General features: G+C 39.8%; 1 long non-coding RNA gene across 2 annotated transcripts; it reads right to left on the reverse strand.

Annotated features, from left to right (window-relative positions):
* Positions 1–782: 782 nt before the first annotated feature.
* Positions 783–8,385, reverse strand: LOC108444984. 2 transcript variants are annotated; one of them, XR_001859708.1, is made up of 3 exons: positions 8,298–8,385; positions 7,863–7,942; positions 783–3,223 (listed from the first exon to the last, which is right to left on the reverse strand). It is a non-coding gene; the product is annotated as an uncharacterized LOC108444984 (long non-coding RNA). The 2 variants fall into 2 exon arrangements; XR_001859707.1 differs by having other exon boundaries at positions 7,863–7,945.
* Positions 8,386–16,593: the final 8,208 nt, after the last annotated feature.

Genomic DNA, 16,593 nt, shown 5'->3' on the forward strand with positions numbered 1-16,593 from the left:
CCTGTGAAAGGAAGGAACTGCTGATCTTGAGTCCACTTAAGCCTTGTGGGATTTTTCTGTATATGTACACCAAGGGAGCTGGATGCTGCACCCAGGGCATGTCCATTGCTACTTCTTACTTTCATTCAGAAGAACGATCTTTTCCGTACATTCAGGAACACCAGAGGAAATTCTACTTTAAGTGACGTCTCTTAAAACCCAAATATTTATCAAGTAAAAGGAAGACACTCTCCAGCATCACTTTCAAGCTGAAAATAATACCAAGCAGATGAAATTTCTAGGGCAACCAGAAACCATGGAGTATTGTTCTAATACCACATATTTTCTGATTCCCAAATTATTAGTGTTTTATCACAAATATTGCTGCAAGTGTTTAATTTTACCTTCCTCAAGATCTTAGATCTTACTTTAGTTTCAGAGGATGCAGACCTGTGTATTGCAGACTCCAGAGAGATCTACTCCATACTATTCCTCAGGCTTATCTCCAAGTTACTGGTATCTGGGAAATTATTTAGTAGCACTTGTTACTTCCAAGACTCTTATTATTGTAGTTTCATTTGTGAAAGGTCACCATTCTCTGAATTATATTCAAGAGCTGTTTCAGCCTGTGTCTTATGTCTAATCTTGTCCCTTGTCCCAGGGTCACGCTGTTCCGCAGAGTGGTAGTCTTTTTGGTGAAAACAGTACTTATAAATCATTTCCAGAAAAGTGTGTATCAATTTCTCCCATAACAGGTTATTTCCAAACATCAGTGCTTAAATGCAATAAGTGGTCACAGTAGCTATAGCTGGAAAACATTTCCCCTGAACAGCTTTATTAGAATTCGGCATCTTCCCAAAAATGAATTTTTTTTGCTAGGAATCTCAGAAAACCATTGCCAAAAATGTATTTTGTAATACTTTTAGAGCCAAACTGGGATTAAATAGTAGTCAGGGAATGGTGCATCAAAACAGGAAGCTGGGTACAAGTTGACAAGGAAAGGATTGCTCTGCTGATTTTAGACTGGGTCACACTGTGAACTTGTTTTCCCCACCACCCTCCCCACCATGTGGAGCTGCTGAAGGAAAGTGTATCAGAAACAGGAGCACAGCACTGCGGTGCTGCTGACTGCTAACTGGCCAGAGGCAAGCACACATTTCTTTCAAACACTGCCCTGGAGGGAGGGATGTGTCTACACCCAGCTGGTCCTATGCCTTCACCCATGTCCCTGCTGCAGCCACAGGCAGGACCGCGTAGTGAAGGGGCTTCTGAGGAGAAAAAAAATTGGTGAAAGAAAGGTGGAAATCTGTCCTGGAGCAAAATTTAAGAAAGGTAAGGCAATGTAGTTGAAAAGAGGAAATTTGACAGTGTGGAAAGACGCCAGGGTGAGGAAGGCGGCCAACAGCACATCATTCAATTCAAGGTTTAATTATTCTACAGTGCACCATGAGACATAACACTAATCATGGAGAGGGAAGGGCTGTCACCTTCCCAGCTTCTGTAGCTTCCTCAGTAAGCATGTGTTGTTTGTGACAGCAAACAAGTCAATCAGTTGCTGCATATCAGCAGCAAAGCAAGCTCCATCAGCAGCAGTAAGTCAGCAGGGATGAAAGTCCCCCATGCGGGGGTCCATGGCTCACTTGCTGCACTGGGAATCAGGCCTATCTGCTAAGGTTCTAGGACTCTGTTAATTTTTTTTTACTGGAGGCTAAAGGTTTTCAGGATCTATTTGTGCCCAGGCTGAGGCAATACTAAGGGACATGGCTGGTCCCAGACTAGGCATCAGCTACTCTCTCTACCTAGAAATGGTTTGATTCTTCAATCTGTTCAATGGACAAATCCAGTTGCATAGATTTTTCTGTCACTCAGGGTTGTAATCTGCCTTAAAATTCAAATTTTCCCTCATAAAAGAACAATGAGTGGGACAGGTTGTTTACATTATAGTTTTCCTGTTCCTAGCAAATGAAGGTTCAGAAGTTATAGCGTGCAGGTGGAGCATTCTTTTTTTTTAACCTACAAGCCAGTAATTAACACCTTTGCTTCATGTTAGCATTCAGCATGTGGACCGTATTGCTTCATCAAATGTCTGAGGGCCCATCTGGTTTTCATCAGCTGAACAGCACTATTTGACAATGAGGGAAAAAAGAGCAAGTTTTGTTAGCAGCAATAATAATCAGTTTTCCTTGCCTGCATCTCTTTCCCCACCCAACCTCTTCAGCAGCCATCTTCTCTTCTTCCCCCTTCCCAAAGAAAATAATGTGAATGACTCCAGTAACTTGTGTATAAATTAGTAATGTTCTGGTGTCATAGGAGAATAATACATGTTGACAATGGGGACTACCTCAGCTTCTCCACCTGGATTTGTGACTATAGGTGAGAGACTTTTCTTAGGAAAATCAAGGGTACTGCTTGAAACAGTAGTTTGTAGTTCTCTTCAAGACTTCTGAAATGATCCTTTTCCCTAAGCATCTTCTTAATGCAGAAACTCTCTTTCTTAGGAGTTGGATTGTGTTTTTATCATTTTTTAAACGGAAAGAGACTCTGAACAGTTATGATACAGAAGCTATGCTGGCCTATGGAATCTTCTTGTAAGGGACTTTTGGGCTTTTAGCAATTAACTATGAATGCCATCCATATACTTCTAGCAACACTCATGCCAAAGATATCAGGTCTGTTTCCTCACAAGATTGATGCTCCTGAGCAGATGGATCTGGCCCATCCTATATTCCAGGTTTAAGAAAATGGTTCTCAGCTAGTTTAAACAGAAGGTTATGACCTTTTTCAACCCTACTCCCCTGCTCTCCATGCCTTCCTCATTTAGGCTGCTATGTCAAACACTGAGTGGGATTAATGATGGCAGATTACTGTGAGCATAAAGTTCAAGAGCTCAGCTGTTTATTTGTTTAAGAAAGTTGTTTTCTGAGTGTTTCTCTATATATCTAGCCACATGCTTAGACTGAAATGCCCCAGCACAATCACTGGTTTGTATGAACATTGTTTTGACAGCAAAGAATGCTTGTAAACATCCAGGATGGGGAGGGGAAATATTCAGTGTCTTAGGACTCATTCCATTTTCATGTGGTTTGTTCTTCTGTCGGTGGCGTGGGAGGAAATTCCTGTCCAATATCTGAGGAGACACCGTGTGCGAAAGTACCTCGGCTCAGGTGTGTAGTGCCGGAACATAGCAGGAGGTTGGAGGCAGCTTCTGGCCATCATCTTCAGCAAATAAGCATGGAAGGCAGACCTAAATTCAAAACTTTCAGTTACAGGTCAAGAAGCAAAACCCAGAAGATGGTTGCATCCCTATATTGTCCAGGACCCCTGCCTAATGTCATCGTTGACAAGCCAAGCAGTGGATTTACATAGTTGGCTGCATTTATCTGTTGTCCTGTCATTTCTCAAAAATGCTCGGTTTAGTTTCTCAGGAGTGAAATTTGCTGGAACTTTGCTTGGTCTTCTAACACCTAGCTGAAACAAAGCTGTTAATTAGCTGTGCACCTACAGTACCTATCTTTCACTTACAGGTGCAGCTAAGGTCAAGGTTTGACTCATGAGCTGTAGATGCAAAGCTTTTGATATGTCTTGGGCAGCAGGAAAGCAAAATGATTCTTCCTTCAATCCAGCATTGTCCCTGGCTGGCCACTCAGATTTACTAAGTTTGATTTAACAACTTAGCTCTGCTTACACATTTTAGCTGTTAATCACAATTTATTAACAAAAGGAAGGAAAAAAACCCTGCCCAAATCACATTCAGGTGCTTTTCTAAACAGCCTTGCCCCTGACTATTTTGTTAAAAATTAGAAGCAAGGGTTCTGGGAAAGAGAATGGTCTTTAAATTATTGCTTCCTTTTTAAAGCTAGCCCCATGATACACACATCAATTTTTTATGAGAGAAGTTCCTTTGAAAATTATCTTCTTGTGTTTTCTTTCTTTCAAAATTTATTCTAACTGAGAATAAACTGATTTTTCATCATGACACTCATTTCTCCAGAGAATAGTATTGTTTTTCTTTTATTATTTTCTGGTTCAGTCCATTTAAGTCCTCCTCCTTCTCCACTTCCTTAGTGCTCTAAGCAGAATCAGAGGTTAGTTAAGGAAAGTTGTGTCTGAGTTGTGTCCAATTGAAAGCTTCTGACTCAAAAAAATCCCCAAAAAACAACCCAGAAAAAGGTAAACTACCCTCAAAACCCACCCTTGATTTCTTGTCCTTAATGGTTTAATTACCAGATTAGTTCTTTACAATTACAGCACTTGTTTCCTGTTTTCAAAGGCAAAAATCAGCCACTTAAGCATGACTAAAAAAAAAACCCCGTGTGCCTAAATTAGTTTGCCTAGTTAGAGCAATAACAGCCGTATCAGACTGCAGGTGTCACAGTACCCACACACACACATAGAGCAAACTTAAAAACAGGAGGCAGCCTTACTGAACCCAAAGGAATCTTTTTTAGCAGAGTTCATGCTTCTTAGCTCATGAGGTCAGGCTATAGAAAAGCAGCTGACACTATGATATTGAAGGCTCCAGTGGTTTTCCTGCAGGAATAGATGGATGACCTGGTTGTTTTATATTGCTGACTTTGTCCATTACAACAACAAAGTAAAAACTGGTTTTCCTCATGTGGGTTTCTTCTTAATGAAATTTGTTCCTTGTCATCAAACTTATTTGTATGTTTTTTTGCTCCCTTGATCTCCTTTTTCTTAATAGTCTCTTAACTTCCTGACTTTACATTTTCAGTTGTCAGGATACAGTTCATCCAAGGCTAAAGTGTTCTGACACAACTCATGCCAAAAATAAAGGGAAAATGAAAGAATGTATTAGACTTTATCTCTGTGCCCTATCATTTCGGTGCAGGGGTTAATTCCTTCTTAAGTTCCTCAAATTCAGAAGAATCATGAATGATCAGACATATTTTCAGATAATGAAGCTCAGGCCTACTATCAATGCTAGGTTTCAGCATTAGTGACTGAGTTCTGAGGTGTTTTGTGGGAGGTTATACTTAGGTTAATCCCCAGAATTTAATGCAAATATTTTGAGAGAGGAATCATATGTATATTTAAGAACAATCTTAATACAATTCCACCTATAGATGGATTATATTTGGTCTTCCATAATGGTTTTTTTCCCCCACAGGTAACTTTGTCTTCACGTCCTTAAAATTATCAGGATTAGAAATATAGACATTCATCCAACCTCACATCATTTTCTTACTGCTATGACCAGATCAGTCATTCAAACAACTCATCGTATAATTTAGGGATAACTTGAGTCTACTGTTTCCCCATTCTTTCTGCAGCCATACCACATATGTCATATGTGTAGACAGAAGAGCTTACCAAAAACTAAATCCCTTTTTTGAGAAAACAAAAACTACAAAAGAATAAAGTGCAACAGGAAAGAATATTTTGGAGGGCTTTTGTTATGTGATAGTAGCTTTTTAAAAAAAGTTGTGTCTTTTTTTTTACTGCCTGTTTATGACTGCAGAAGAACTGTAGAAGATGCTGACCAGTATACATTTTTCCTGATAAGAGAGACTGCATCAGCATCAGAGAGACCAGAGAAACTGTTTTCCAGAAAACCCCATGCAGGAGTAATTTACCTGACTTACACAATTTCTGTGTATAATGTGCTTTAGGTATTACTTTTTTACTTAAAAGTCTTTCTTGCCCTGCCCCCCCCCCCACTTCCTTTTTGCATGCCTTATGCATATCATAATTTGAAATAGTTTAATTTCTGAATTATCTAAGCATTCAAACAGATACAACGATGCAACTGAAATATTTTTTAGTAAGGGTAAAAAGGCAGCTGAAGTGGAAAACTTACCTAGCACTCCTGACTAGAATCAGGCTACGTATTCATACCTATACATGTTTGATTTCCTATTGTTTTAGAGTTGGTCTAGACCCATTTTAACAGCTAAACTCTCACAAGAAAGATGATTTCAGCAGAATTCTACTATTTCAGAATGGAGTGCTATTTCATTTTGCTTTAAGCTCAGTTGAGGCCACTGTCAGATTATTCCTCAGTTTGACTGTGATTTGCAAACCTGAAACCCTGATGCAAACCCAACCCAACAGCAGGTAAGGACATCCTGGTCTGTGTTCACTAAAAGCTCTGGTGACTTTGAATCCAGCTAAAGCCTTGTGGAGAAGAACCTGTATTGTTTTGGGTTAGCTACTTTTGAGCAGTTTCTCACATGCAGGCCACATCTGTCTAACTCATCAGCAGAAATGGGCATATCTGTGCCCAGGAAAAAACTGCTTTGAGATGTTCATGGAAAATCTAGGAAATCCCTGTCACTCCCTATTACTATTTGGCAATCACTTTCCCTGGGAACCTGCTTTTCCTGGAGCAGACAAGCTGTCAGCCCTGCAAGTGGTCTTTTTGTTTATGTATCTTTTCTGTTCCTCTGTTTACTTAAAGGGACAGAATTGTCAGCTCTTGTAAGGCTGGTCTGTATAACTGATGGCCTATCCACCTCAGACTTCCATCTTTTTATTTTAACTTCTTCTTTTTTTTTTTAAAGAAGAGTCTTATCCAAACACGAGTGAAATGGGCAGATTTATGAAAGCGAAGAAGAGCAAAGTGGAAAAGGAAGTTTATGTTTTTTGTAGAGACTTGCTGCTGTGCAAATGCAGTGAAAGAATCTCTTGGCTGTTTGGGCGTTTGTATAACAGCTAGAGACGCAGAGCAATTAGATTTTCTAAGTATAAGCAAGAGAATCTGTTTTGTTTATACAGAAAAGTCCCCCAGAAGAGAGGCAGAAGCAAAGACATAAGTAATAAGCGCATATGTTTGGAAAGAGTATAATGTACTTATAAATATTATAGTGGCGTCGCTACGGTTAAGGGTCTGGCAAGATTTCTGTTGTAAACCCTTCTTGTCAGAGTTTCAGGACAGAGCTGTAAAAATTCCAGGCTGCAGCTTGGCATGTGAGAGCTGAAGGCAGGAGCACAGGTTTCTCTCCTGCCCCTCAATCAGTTGTTACAAACCTGATTTTCAATAGGGAAGTGACATTAGGCAGAGCATTCACCTTTCTCTCTGAGAAACAGAGAGAAAGGTTTTTATTCCTGTCTTGCTGGAAAAGCTGGGATACTAAAAATGCACTGGGTCATCAGACTGTACTGCAGGAAGAAATGCCAGTGTGTTGAGGATTGGTAGATAGAAACAAGCTATGCAAATGAGCGACACCTTTCATTTTTGGATGCAGTCTACATGTCTCTAGATGTTTGATTACCTAAAGAGAAGATTGTACAAATTTTTAGGAAGGTGACTTCATAAAAAAATGCTGTGAAGGAATTAAAAAACAATTAATGATTTAGAACTAAACATTTCCTGAGGCTCTTCATCATTTATTGGCTGCATGCTGTTGATAGTTGAACTTAATGACAAAAAGAAGCACCAAGATCTGTACTTAAGCTGCAGTCCGTAAGGCTGTGATGTTTTTGTGTATTAACTGGCAAATCTGGCACTGCTTACAAAGGCAAACTTAACTAAGAATAAAAAGGAATTCATCTGCAATAAATTTAGACTATCCAAATAACCAGTGAGAAAAATAATATTTCACATTTGGGCAGTGTATGTGCTCATTAAATTCAACAAAAATCTCATCAGAAAAAATCCATTCAGACAAACACCTTAGAATTCTGCACACAGCATCTGATCTTGGTCTTTACTGCACAGGAGCTGCAAATCTGCATCCAAAGGATCAAACTGAACTCTTAAAGGGATGGTGGATACATGTGCACTAAACATATTGATAGCTGTAATTACACAGGGATTTAGGGACCTAGTTTTGGGGTTAACATTTCATGTGAATGTCACTTGATCTGGTCTGCTTGGCTTATGTATATATTATGAACCATTAAATTATCGTTGAAATTGTTACCTTTTGGTAGTGGCTAAAGAGGAATGAATTCTACTCAGGTATCAGGTTTTCAAAAGCAACGTCACAAGAGACATCTTGAACTGCTAAGGCAGAAGAAAAGATCATCAAGACAATAAATCAGTAGGCTATGCAAAAAGTTTCAGTTGTGCCAAAAAAGATTGCAGGCTACAAAACGTGTTTTTACCATGACAGTTGCAAAGGACATTTAAGCAGAAAAATGGAATGCCTTTCACTAATCTTATTATAAATGGTTAGTCAGGCAAAAATCTGATTTGCTAAAGGCACTGTCCCTTTTCCTTCCTTGCCCACTGTATAAAGTCATTGCCTGTAGGCCAGCATTAGTACTGGGCAACCCCACCCAACTGAGTGATACAGGGTACAAGGCAGTGCTGGAATGGTCCCCTAGGATTCAATCTGGCTTCAAATAAATGTTACCTGGAGAAGTTCTGGTGCCTTCTGCGGTAGTCTGCCTCATTTGGAAGTAAGGAAGTCAAGATAAGTTGCTGTTGGCCTAAATATCCCATTGAAGTGATATTGGGAGTCTGACTTAAATACTGAAAATGTGGAGCCAAGACTGACTGTCCAATCGAAACGAAATCTGTATTGCAAAACACTGGGGCATGTGGAAATAAAGTGCAAAGTAGGACATAATAAAGCTGTTGATTTTAATACTGATCCTTATGGATTAGTTGCTTTGTTTCTGCCTGTTCAAGTAAAGTGGCTTGAGGGAAGAGTCTGATCTTTCCTTCTTCACAGTAATTCCACTCAGAGTTTACTCCTTCTTTACAGTATAACTGGAAAAGGGAAGCCTTTGATACTAAGGTGAAAAAATGTTCCATATATTGGCCTTTTAGATTAAAGTTTTAATCACTCTCTGTAATTGCCTACAGAGATAAAGGCTTTTTAATTCTGGAAGATGAAGGAAAGAATAGAGACCTAGTGATTGGAAGCTGAAGCTATGTTAATACAGACAGGAAATAAGGAACACATTTTTAGAAGTGAGGGTAATTATCTGTTGGAACAAATTACCACGGGGATTTAATGGATTCTCCATCCCTTGAAATATTTAAATCAAAACTGGACATCTTTCTAACAGTATGATCGAAGTCAACTTGGAGTTATGGGTTTGCAAGGATTTCTGGGTGAAATTCAGCGACTGGTGTTTTGCAGGAAGTCAGCCTAATGACTCGTAACTGTCTGTCTTCTGGCCTTCATAATTTTTATTGACAGAGGGAGAAGAGATATTAATGTTCTTAATTTCCTAGAAATAGTCAGAAGTGGGTACAAAAGATGAACTTTTGAGAAAGTAGCTGAATTTACTTTGAAATGCTTTTGTGTCGCTCTGTACATAACACCTTCATCCACATCACTGGAAAAATATCAGTGGCATTCAGCCAATATTCCAGGAGATAACAGAGAAAGATAAATAGATGGAATGATATTTTAAATTTCCTTTTTTTTTTTTCCCCTAAATCAAAGAATCTCCTTGAAATTGCCTATCCTGGCTCTATGCTTTACTGACAATTATAATTCCAGTGGTAACTACTCATTCTTTTCACCTAGTTTGCTTTGGAGTGGACATTGACCATGTGTAATATTTAAGTTACAAATAGCTGTAGTCATATAGCTAAAATAGAAATTACACTCTCAAAAATACATGTGAAGGTGTGGAAATTCACTTTTCCCTCTGTGACTGAACTGCAGCCAGATCTTGTCTAACATTATCCTCGTGGCTCTGCAGGAGCACTTTGTGTGTGTGTGTGTGTGTGTGTGTGCATTTGTGTGAGTGCATGGAGGCATACATACGACTGATGTGTAATTTCAGTAAAATTAAGAGAGAGAGAAACCATGGAAAATCTGATCCAGTACTACCAAATTCCTGGACAGGTAGTCCATGCATCAATCTCTCCTCACATCACATTCTCAGGACAGTTCAACGTGCCTGAGGCCTCAGAGGAATTTTTCTCCTATGCCTCCAGTGTTTTTATAAGACTGCCTTGGCAGGAAATACATATGTTCTTAATAATGATTAAAAAGAATAAATTCACCTTTCAAAATCAAAATGAAAATGGCATAGCAGGTGTAATTGAGGCAAATGATTATGGTACTTATCTGTCTTTACAGAAAAAGCTCAAGGGAATATACTATCTCCACAAGGATATAATATTTTAGTAGACCTTAAGTATATGGTTTGCCAAGAATTCAAGGCTGAGTATAAAACATGCCATTCAAAGAGTGAATATGGGCATTCACCTGGGTGAAGAACAACTTTTTAAAGAAAGAAAAACTACAAGCAGAGTTCGAAATAAACCAGGTATAAACTGCCCATACAAAATCCAGCAAGGAAACTGAAAGGAACATTCAGCATGGGATCTCTGCACTGCAGATACAGGAAGAAAATGGATTTTATAATCAGATGTTTAGCCTAAGTTTCACCTGATTACTGCGTTTTTGCATGGTTAAATAAAGAATAGATGGAGGACACACTTTGCATATGAGTCTAAGTCTGTTTAGGCAGCACACAGGTAGCTCCTAGTGCAGTTCTTGGAGTAAGGAACTGTATCTCATTTAAAAAAATGCATATTTCTATGATGTTATGAGAAATCTTGGCTTCTAGCATGCTCCAAATTCATTTTGAGGTCAGCCTCTCACCTTGCATCACCTTGTCTATTTCAGCTTGTGGTGTACATTAGAACAGTTATGAGGAAAATAAGGCAGCAACAGGCAAGTTTAGGCTCAAAGCACCACATTTGACCAGCTCTTCACTCCAAGAGGATGGAAGGAGAACATAATGTTGTTTACAGATTTCACAACTCCGATTCATGGAATATTTGTTGGAATTATTTACTTTATTTTCCTATCACCATAGCAGCTGATTCCTTCATGTATTAAAAAAAAAAAAAGAAACACATTGGGGACACGTTTCATGAGCTCTTGAATGTTACTTTCTGGTGTGTAATTGTTTCTCCTTCATTGACTACTAATCAAGCTGCAGTATGCCTAGCCTTGCAAATCCAGCAAACTTGGAAAATTCCTTTAATTTTTAAAGTTTGTTTGTTTGCCAGGTGGTTTTTTCCTCCAAGCTTGTCCAACTTTGAAAATTACAACTTAAGTAAAACCAAAAACATAAATGTCATGGATCGCTGAGGGATTACCTTACCATATTAATATTCAAAATGCCAGCTGCCCTAGTTCAGCACACGAGAGCCCTGATTCAGCAGGGTCCTGAAATGGGGCCCAAAAATTTGGTGGAGAGAGAAAGCTCTTTCTTTTGAAGCTGGTCACTAGTTTTAAATAGAGATATTTTTTTTTTCTCCCATGTACACAGCATGCTTAAAACAGTTTCTGATAAGTGTATGAATTTGGTAATCTTCCTCCAAAAGGTTACTATTTTAAAAATAAATATGGAGGAATAAAGCCTCCATAATTGTCAGCTCACTGAACGAAAATGCTTCCAAAATGTTCTAACTTTTTTTCCTTCTTTTCTAGCTTCTACTGATCAAACTCTGCCTTTGCGTATGTATACACTATAAACTACTGAGGCATAAAATGAATATGAAGGGGAGACATGAGGTTATAAAATGGGACCCCCTACCACAGAATCACAGAATGGTTTGGGTTGGAAGTGACCTTAAAAATCATCCAGTTCCAACCCTCTTACCATGGATAGGGACACCTTCCATTTGATCAGATTGCTCAGAGCCGCATCCAGCCTGGCCTTGAACACTCCCATGGATGGGGCATCCACAGTCTCTCTGGGCAATCTGTTCCAGTGTCTCATCACCCTCATAGTCAAGAATTCCTTTCTTATAGTCAATCTAAACCTACCCTCTTTCAGTCTGAAGCCATTTCCCCTTGTCCTATCACTACATGGTCTTGTAAAAAGTCCCTCTCCGTCTTTCTTGTAGTCCCACTTCAGGTACGGGGAGGCTGCTGTAAGGTCTGCCAGAGCCTTCTCTTCTCCAGGCTGAACAACCCCAAATCTCACCCTTTGTAGAAGAATTACTCCAGCTTTGTGATCAACTTAGTGCCTTTCTTCTGGACTCCAGCAGGTCCACGATCTTATGCTGGGGGCCCAAGAGCTGGATGTAGTATTCCATGAGAGCAGTGTAGAGGGACAGAATCCCCTCCCTCAATCTGCTGAACATGCTTTTTTGATGCATCCCAGGGGATGATTGGCTTTCTAGGCTTCAAGTGCACATTGATGGGTCATGTTGAGCCTCTCACAACCAACAGCCCAAGTCCTTCTCCTCAGGGCTGCTCTCAGTTCGTTTTCTCCTCAGACTGTATTTGTGTTTGGGATTGCCCCAATCCATGTGCAAGAATTACTATTATATAAAATCTTTTTTTAGGTCAGGCAGTATTTTGCAACATATGCATTTGCCAAACCACACTCTGGTGATAGACCCTTGGCGAGTGATGTTTTCTTAGCCAAGAGTTAAAGCATGCCGAAGGTGAAAACAAATTTTGCTGGAGCCAGCACAAGGTCTGCAACAAGCCAAGCAAACCAGTCATGCAGGCAATTTCCTATTCGCTCACTGGTGAGGAAAATGGACTTCAGCTCAGAAGCCCTATGTCACTTAAGAGTCTAAAACTGTAGAGTAATCCTGTCAACACAGTGAAGTGCAAAAGGGACAGTCAGCTGCGGGGGCAGGTGCTGGAGGGCTGCAGAATTTTCCTCTCCTAAAGCCTTCACTTGCTTTTCACAGTGATTGCTTATGATTTTGTTAGACTCACTTAACCAGAGGGATGGGTCATGTGCAATTCCTTGCAGAAGGAGCAGCAGGACTCAGAGTGAGAGCTGGCTTTAGGTGGAGAGCTTTCCTGTTTTCAGGAAATGAAGATTTAGCACCCTGGAACCGCAGGCAGAAGGAATGATCTGTTTTGCCAAGAGCGATGTGAGCTGGGACACTTGCCTATCTGGCTGTGGGAGCTGGGGAGCAGGCGGACTGCGGGGATGGAGCTGTGCTGGCAGCCGAACCCTTGCCCCGTGGCTTCTTGTGCTCGGTACCTTGGTGCTCCCATGACACAAAAGTGTTTCCAGATGAGTGGATCATGTCCAAGTGTTTGCCTCTTGGCTATTAGCACTGCAAGAACAAACAATTTTTCTCATGGCTAACTAACTTCCTTCAATTCCTTTCCCCCCTGAAATTTGCTTCTTGTTTGTCGTGCCATGACAACATCGCTGTGCTATCCAGAGTGAATGTGTTAATGCAGGAAGGGACAAATCTGAGAGGCTCGACTGGCAATTTTTAAACTCCAGATGGCCATTCTCCAACTACCTGTCGGCTTGAATAGGAAATAAGTCTCCTGACAGGCTCACTTCCTTCCGTTTGCATTGTTTTCAGCAAAAATAGATTTTTAATAACTCCCATAATAACGTTCCTGCAAGATGCGGCCTGCAAACCTTAGTCTGAAACAGGACAAACAGAGTGAAATGTCTGTTGACTTTTCACCTATCAGTGGCCTGTAGCCAATGGGTTGTGGCTGATTATTAACAAAAAAATAGGAAATGACCTTAGATTAAATATTGCTAGGAAGTACCCAATATCCAAAATCTGGCAGCGGAACCTCAGCTGTTGCAAGCTAGCTGAGGATCTTCTCAGAGTATTTAGGGATGCTGGTGAAATTAATAAAATAAATTTTGTCACTGATCTCTCCTAATTCATCAAATTCGCTTTATATGGTGTTCCTTCTCAGACATTTCTTACCTATTTGCTGTGCATTAATGTGTCACAGCTGAGAATGTGTGGAGCAGTAGTTGGTTTTGTTTAGCTTGCTTTTAACTGGCTGTATAATTTTTTCAATGGCTGCTCCATTTTTTAGTCCTTATACTTTCTCCTAGTATGCATATACAGTCTTACCCCATGCCAAACTTTAGCAGCATTTCTGATGACTCCCATATACATGGAAGTGGTAGTGGAATTCAAAAACTGCACTTCAAATGGCTCTTCAAAGTTCTTCCAATTTTTGTACCGTCTCCCATACTTCCATCCTTTGACCCAAGCCTTTGATTAGAGCTAGTGGGTGAAGCCACCCATCCTAGGGCATCTGGGAGTTGAGATTTATCCGTCCTATCCTATCCTATCCTATCCTATCCTATCCTATCCTATCCTATCCTATCCTATCCTTCAGTAATTATTTTGCACCGTGACCAGTAAAGCATGTTTTAAGTGACAATAATGTGACTATTTTGCTAAACTTTTTGGTTGCAATAGAAATGATTTTTAAACAAATATTTCATATAGAGACAAACTGAGTCTAATCTGATTCAATACAGAAAAGGGAAAATTCTGATTTCAAACCACAGTCTCAGTATTCCTATACTTTGAATTTTGGTAGACTTGAATTGCTAATTTAAACAGAAACATAACAAAAATGTGGTATTCCCCCCTTCTCCACAAGACTTGTCTACATACATGGATCAAATCCAGCACCTTTAGCATTTTTGTCCTTTATGCTTTATATATATGTGCACGTGTATATATGTATATATTTGTAAAAGTTTCCAAAAGTTTCAAAAGTTCCCTGCACCAGAGTATAGTTTTCCATAAGATCAGATCAGATTCAGTAGCAGAACATGGTAGAAATTTTTCTTTCATGTCCCAGTAGCCTTCCTATGAGTTAATCACACTTTTCCACAGCTAGTTGTTTCTAAAGTCTGTGAGGCATTCCTTATGTTCTCACTAGGTCACACTGTAGCTGGCCATTTTATTTTGGTCTATATATAGCAAGTAAATAGCCCAGATATGCCAAGACTTATTTTGAAAACTTTAGTCTGGCTAAAATGAAGGATATGAGATTTAGAAGTGAATTTATGAAGATCGGAACAACAGAAGGAGCAGCTGGGAAGAGATTCAGGGACAGAAGTATTATCTCTTAACAGCCTCTGCTTGTTCAGAGTGCTGCTTACTTCAGAAAAAAATCCATGTGCAATCTATCCCTTGAACGAAGAAGATTGAAAGAAGGGTGCAATGGTAGTCTGGGAGCCTTGTATCAAGTACTACCTGTGGAGCACATTGCTGGGGATAATTTCCAGGAAAGCATTCATTTCATTTACAAAATCACCAGCACAGCTACATGTTCTGCAAGCACCCCTCATGAAACCCACCCTGGGATTATATATGGTGTGCAGTGTTATTGTATACACACAGCTGCTGTATAGAGGAAAAATGGTGGCATAGCAGGATGGAGGGCAGAGGGGAAAATCCTGGGATGGATACTGGCAGAGAAGTAGGCAGCAGGGAAAGATAAGAGAAAAAGCAGCTGTGCATAGCAGGACTGTAGAAGTAGTGTAGGAAACTGTACTGACTCAGGCTGTGTCATTAGAAGAAAGACTCAAGACACAAAAAGGTAACAGAGTTAATTCTTAATAAAACCAGTGAGGTATGAGCAAGAGGGGGAACAAAGGGTAAAGCCCCAGGAGCACAGGAGAGGAAGTCCCATTTAGAGGCAGAGAAACAAAGTTAGACAAGGCAGGAAAAGAGCAATGAGTTTGTTTAGGGGCAGGTATGGCATTACTCGATGGGAAAGCCAGGATGTGTGAGGTCAGGTCATTACTCCCCATTCTATATCCTCTCCTCCACAGTGCCTGCATTCCTTTATGTGTTTGTGCCCTTGTATTAGGTAATAGAATTGGACATACGACTTGGTACAGCCCAGTTGCATTGTCATAGGAAGACAGGAAGCCTACGAAGAACCATCTGTCCCTTCCACATTCCTCTTTTGCAGGTCCACTCCCCTTATGCCCTTCTCTCCAACTGAAAAGTCCCTCTGAAATTTTCAGACTTATCTCTGAAGAAATAAAAATCCAAAATCAAATCAACTCAATCAATAAATATGATAACAGTAGGAAGAATATGACAGGAAGAAGTTAATTAGAGAAATTTTAGCTGGTATTTCATGTCATAATTGGTAGCTCCAAAGTGCTTTTTGCTCAGTGAGGAGGACTCAATTACATGTAGTGCAAATTGTTTATAAATCTTGGTAGTGACTACTGCAATTTCCTTTTGCAGTTTTGCTGATTCTAAGGCAGGTTTTATATGGTGCAGGATGAGTTTGAAAAAAAGCATTTGGAGTAGGTTTTATTGTATAAAGACATCCCAGCTGCGTACAAAGAGAGCCCTCACTGCTAAGATAGCACACAGTTGCTACCACATATACCACAGCTCCAGGCCTGGCCTTTCCTCTCTATGTGAGCTCTGGAGCTCAGTGCTCTTTTCTCATATCTGCCATATATACATGTAAACGTTGAATCTGGCTTTACACTAACCTAACTCCATCAATTTGCATCAAGTGGCTTCTGATGCCTTTCAAAGACACAGCTAGACCCAAGCATTGTTGTCTCTCTTAAGCGTAGAGAATGTAAATCTTCAATAGATGGCCCTGGAGCATTTGTAAAAGCATGAGTTCTTGTTTTGTGATCCTTTAAAAACATATAAGTGCTTGGTGCTGCAAAATGTTATAATAATGTTTTAAATTTTCTTTGAATGGTAGAATTGATAGTAATGATTTTTGTGAGTTTGTCATGTAATACAAACAATGTTTGTTCATCCAGCAAAAAACCAAATCACTTCCGCGAAAATTTTTATTGGGTTTTAATTTTGAACATTTTATTTCAGCTGGCGTCAGGCCTTCTTTTGCCGTCACCATTTGCACAAGCTTTTGGCATTTTTTCTGATGAGGGGAAAGACAGTGTTTCCAATAATTCAAAACTGGTGAATGCTAGTCC

Source organism: Corvus brachyrhynchos, unplaced genomic scaffold (genome assembly GCF_000691975.1).
Source record: "Corvus brachyrhynchos isolate BGI_N302 unplaced genomic scaffold, ASM69197v1 scaffold60, whole genome shotgun sequence".
NCBI lineage: Eukaryota > Metazoa > Chordata > Aves > Passeriformes > Corvidae > Corvus > Corvus brachyrhynchos.